Source organism: Vulpes vulpes, chromosome 4, assembly GCF_048418805.1.
Source record: "Vulpes vulpes isolate BD-2025 chromosome 4, VulVul3, whole genome shotgun sequence".
Taxonomy (NCBI): domain Eukaryota; kingdom Metazoa; phylum Chordata; class Mammalia; order Carnivora; family Canidae; genus Vulpes; species Vulpes vulpes.
The window spans coordinates 127,883,685-127,889,565 of NC_132783.1; the positions used below are offsets into that span (position 1 = coordinate 127,883,685).

General features: G+C 38.3%; 1 pseudogene; it reads left to right on the forward strand.

Annotated features, from left to right (window-relative positions):
• Nucleotides 1–2,455: 2,455 nt before the first annotated feature.
• On the forward strand, nt 2,456–3,272 carry LOC112933542 (thioredoxin-like protein 1 pseudogene; annotated as a pseudogene).
• Nucleotides 3,273–5,881: the final 2,609 nt, after the last annotated feature.

Genomic DNA, 5,881 nt, shown 5'->3' on the forward strand with positions numbered 1-5,881 from the left:
GTCATACATCATAAGGTGATGGGTTCCTCCACCCGATAATAAGCAAAGGAGAAAAAGGAAATATAGAAAAACGTATCAGATGTTTTGATGTCAGTAATCTATTACTCTAAGCTCATACGAAAATTCTCATTAGCTTAAAATGTGATGATTGGCAAGTACTTTATGTCACTTTATCCTATACACATTCCATGGCATTGCTTAATTTTGTTCTTATCTTTTTAGCTCTAGGTGTTGCTTCCAATTCTTCATCGTCCAATGACAGTTTACATTGTCTTCAACAGAAAAATCAGCCCACACTTTAGGTCCATCTCTTGGAAAATATGTGTCCGTCCATTGATGTTGGCTGAGTTTCTTGTTTCTTTCTTTTTTTTTTTTTTCCTGACTTGGCACAGTTTACACTTCTCTCATGTCTATTTTAGGAGGTATATGTCCTAGCACAGAATGCAGATTAGGAGTACAGAGTGTTCTAAACTAGTTTCCATTTGCAATTATTTAATAATAGATTATTTTGATTGCTTTGAATAGTGTATGAAGTATTCCTTGGAATTCAGGTTTTACATTGATTTATTATAGTTTTTTTCCAGACTTTGTTATAGATGATAGTAATTAAGGTTATTTTAAATGTTTTACTAAAGGTGTATTGCAAACCAATTAAGAGATAATTAGATTCTAAGTATTTACTGTATGCGTTCCTATAAGAAGTTGGAATCCCTTTCTTCTGGATGCTGTTCCTTGGAGTGTTGAAACTCAGAGTCATTCCTTATCCTACCTCTTCTCTGGTCCACCCCCCAACCCATTCTCTGCCTTTGTATTTTAGGTGGGGTCCAAGATGATCACCCTCATTCATGTGTCAGGTAGCTTCTGGATGGATTTGCCTAGCAGCGGGTACTATCGGGAGATTGGAAGTGAGAGAAGGAGAGTCCAAGGCTTGCCCCCTCCTTCCTCCTTCCTTCCTTTCTTTTTTCCTTCCTGTCCATCTGTCTTTTTTCAGTATTAATTATTTGTGTGTGTGTATGTATGTTTTTAACTTTTGTTATTAAAGTATGGTTAACATACAATGTTATTGTCCAAGACATTTCTACACCTCTCTATTTGCATCAAACAACATATCCATCTGTGCCTGTGTTCCTGTTCCTCTAGGAACAGTTCCTTCCTCCTGGTGAGATAGGCTCTTTTGGATACCAATAACCCCATCTATTCCCTTTGTCCCAGCCTGTGTGTAGTAGCAGCTTCTGCTACTTCTAATCTCAGGGTTACCACATTTTCCTCTAGCCTAGAGTCCCAGGTGTATCTATTAAACCAATGTCACTTCTGTTTTAAATACTTGGAATACCTGGAATCTTTTTCTGGTTGGATCCTGACTGATTCATTCCATTTCTTTTTTCATTAGCTGATGATTGGTAAAATCACACTCTCTCTTACTTATCGCACAATCTCTGTTATTATCGTCATCATCATTGATAATGATTTCTGTGTATTGCTGTCTGCAGGGCACAGTGACCACTGCTGTAGTTGGAGTCAGGGATAAGAAAGACTAGGTCCAAGAGGTAAAAATGATAAGATGGAAAGCAGAACTGTTGACACATTAAGGTTCTAAGATCACAGATGGCTCAAAATATGGAACTTGTTGAATGAAAATACTAGTGGGGAGTCCTGGAGCCTCTGATTTGACAAAGCTTGGGGATAGAATTTGTTTATTCATTCACCGATAATTATAGGCTCTAATCAAATGGCAGGGTCTTTGCTAGGCACTAGGATGAGGTACTAGGTAAGGTTAGGAACATAGAAGATGCAGGGGGGACTGCATCCCTTCTGGAGACTCTAGGAGAAAATTCACTCTTTGCCTTTTTCAGCTTCTAGAAGCTGCCTATATTCCTTGGCTTATAACCCCCTTCCACCTTCAAATCCAGCAATTATATAACTCCAAGACCTCTGCTTCTCTGACTATCCGCCCTTACCTCTTCTACTTATAAGAATCCTTATGATTACTGAGTACCTAACCAAATAATGCAGAACAGTCTCCCCATCTCTAAATCCTTAACTTAATCACATATGCAAAGTCTCTTGCTATATAAGGTGACATCTAGACAGGTTTCAAGGATTAGGATATGGGCATCTTTGAGGGACTATTATTCTGTCTACCATACCTTTGCCATACCCCCGTGAAGCACTGGATAGTCACAATCAGACTTTGCAAAGGAGATTCTAAAAGCAATAGGTAAACCCCAGCTGAGTGCCACATGCCTTTCCTCCCCACCCTCTCCCATGCTCACCTTCTCAGCAGTTCTGCTCCCTGGTGAACTTTGCACGGAGTCCAGAGAAAGACTCTCCTCAGTTGTTGCCTCCTCTGTTCAGGCCTTGGCCTTCAGGAGCCTGCTCCCTTGCTCTCCTGGGTCTTCCTCTCCTGTTTTGAATCTGGTGGCATGGTGGTTGCTCTGCCGGCTTTCTGAGAAAAATGGCAGAGAAGCTAGTCAGCAGCTACCTGGATTTGCAGCCTAAGCTGCACAGCACAGGCTCCAGGCTTGCCATGGGCAGGTTTACCATGTGAGGGTGCAGCATTCAATTCTACAAGTTAAGTATCCACCAGCAGCTTTCTTGGAAGTAAGAGTGCATCAATGTCAGGGAACAGCTGCCACCAACAATATATCAGCAACACCAATATTTCTGTTTTTTTGAAACAAAGTGAGAATTGACCAATATCAAGGAGCAATGCTGTGGGATTAGAAGAGAAAAAAAAAGTCAAGCAGTACTTAGAAAATGACCCCGGAAGCAGTAGAGACACAGATACTCCAAAAGACTATGTGGATTTAGTGTCTCCTATTAATGTGTCGTGCATGTCTTAATGAAAGCAAAGAGCATGGGTTTGGCAACTGTTTCCAAAAAGGCATGACACTCTTGGAATCTGATTGTGATGAACAATTGTTTATTACTGTAGCATTTAATCAACCGGTTAAGCTCTATTCAATGAGATTGCAAGGACCAGCTAATGGTCAGGGGTCTAAGAAGTAGAAAGAAGTGACCAACTCAAGCTCTAGAACTAACAGAGGATAATATGAAAGAAGTTGGCATTGTCTCACCTTCATTATTATCAATCTTAATGGTGTAACTATAGTTGTTTGGTCCAATCAAGGTAAAGAAACAATAATTTTATATCTTACCTTTATTGTACTGTAGTCCAGACAACAAATATGAATGACTTTAAACCAGTAGTTGGCAAAAAAGGAGAAAGCCACAAAAGACACCAGAAGACCATATTGCATTCAGGTTTATAGCTTCTGGATAATTGCTTGATTCTCCGCAGAGACTGTCAATATCCCATTCATTGCTATTACCAATAAATCATTGCTTTTGTTCTGATGTATCACTAGTCTTTTTATTGTAATCTTGATACATGCAATGCTAAATTAGAAGTCACTGGTTTCCCCAAGCTTTAAAAAAAGCAATAGCTAACCCCCGAGCTTTAAGATAAATTGGCAAAGTTGTATTGTTTCCCAACACCCCTCTTTTTAGGAAAGAGTTTTCAAAATCAGAGAAGTGGCGAGCCCCCTTAGCAGAATTGATGAGGAACCACCAGTTCCTGGATAGTCAATGGAAAACTTTTATTGAAGAACACCTTATTGTATTTTTTTTTTGGAGGATTTCCCTGAAATTCCAGTTTAAGTGACAGCAAATAAGTAAGCAATGACACGTGGTGGTAGTCATTTTTTCTAAGCAACTGGAAATAGGCATGTGTTTTGTGTGGAATGAGGGCACAATAGTAGGCAGCTGTAGGATCTTCCAGCAGTGGTTGGACCCACACATTCTGAGACATCCTGTCCATACTGATAGCCGTAAGTAGTGCCCCTTCATATACTCAAAGGACAATGGCAAATGCATAAAAATCCCATGTGAAAGGATATTTCTAGATTATGGCCTCATGTATTCTAAGGGGACTCTTCCTAATATTCCACTGAATATTTTGAGGAGAAATGTGGAATTTGTAGGAGATAGAATGTAATCAAAAGAATTAAGGGTTCAGAAAGATATTCCTGACCAGAAACAGGGGAGAGGAATAGATGCCTGAAAAAGCCTCTATTGGGCTCTTCTTCCATGTGGGTCCTAGGATGTGTGAAGTGACCTCTAGAACTTCTTTGGGGACACATCCTGGGAGAGCAGAGCACTTCTTTGGGGAAGGACACTCTTCTACAAACTTGAGAGTACCCTACATTTCTCAGCTCTGTTCAGGAAAGTTAAACCTAGTTTAAGTTTTATTTTTTTCATAAATATCTGTTATCCTCCCCTCATTCCATATGAGATTTCAGGAACAGCTCTAAGTTGCACATATGAGAAGTTTGACTCAAATCCATTATCTAAATGTGAGATTGAGAAAAAACTATTTAAAAAGTAGTGATAGTGGAGGAGAAGGATTGTATGGCCTGCCCACCTGCCCCCAGGCCTGAGTTCTTTTAATTGTCAAAATATCACGATGAACTATTTCACAAGAATATTAAATATTTTACATCTAGTTCCCGATCTTAAATTTATGCATGTTGAGAGTAGAGATCATTCGTTTTTAACCAAGAAACAAGTTTCACAATAAACAATTTATTACTTTTTAAACCATGGTATGAGAAATAAGAGCATAAGGTCGATATTTCTCAGCAGTTTAATTCACAGGACCTGGTCTATTTTGAAAGAAAAATATCTGTTTCTTTTGTTTGCTAAGCCCTTTTTTTTCCCAAAATCCTTCATATCTGGGAATGAGGATGTTTTGGGGTGAGACACAGTTGTCAATGCAATGAATATTACACAAGATATGTTCAATCCTTTCACTCTCATTTTCAAATTTATCATTTTTCAGTTGAAATAGATTTCTGTTCAACATTTTCCAGGACTGCATAAAGTAAGACCAATGATATTAGCTACCACTTATCTACCATGTGGCAGGCATTTGTGTGTGGTATTTTTGATATTCTCAACAACCCAACTAGAGAGTTGATACACTTATCATTTTATTATGAAGAAATCGAGAATCAGAGTACATTTGTAGTAACTGAGTTGGGATTTCAACCCAGAGAATTTAATCCCAAAGCTTGTCATCTTTTAGAATGATTTGTTGTCTCTTACAAGGGATATCACTGAAAATATTCTTCCTGAGAGAGATGTAGTCATCAATGAATTATCCAGGAACTGGGACTGAGTTACACAGTTCATGATCTAGAGCCTACTTTTTCTCTTCTTCTGGCTGCATCCTTTTGTTCTTTAATATTAAACTTCTTTATCTTATTATTTAATCAGATTTCTTTAAACAGAACTGTTTTCTCCTTTCAGGAAAAATGAGAACAATTCGAACTTAGTCATCCAAAGTCATGAAGTATTCATAGCTGCACTTTTGCTAATAGAACAGAATAGAAAAGTATTCAGTTATAATTTTGCAATTATTGTCACCGTATTTTTCTATTCATGAGAGTTTTTGAACATAATATATAGAGGTGACTATCCTGGGATCACAAACGTGTAAATGTGGGCATGGATCTAACAACTTCAACTTGTAGATGCATAGCAGAATTCAATAGATGTATTATTATTATTATTATTATTATTAATAGATTTATTATAGTGTTCTCATTATTTTTAATCCAATCATATCATGTAGTAACTAGTAATAGAATTAATTCAGATTATTTTTTTTTTTTTTGGAGAGGAGGGCGGGTGCAAGCAGGAGAGGGTCAGAGGGAAAGAGAGAGAGAGAATCATAAGCAGACTCCATGCTCAGTGTGGAGCCAAATGCTGGGCTTGATCTCAAGATCCTGAGATCATGACCTGCGCCAAAATCAAGAGTCTGACGCTTAGCTGACTGAGCCACCCAGACACCCCTTAGCACTTGAATTAAATGTCCTTC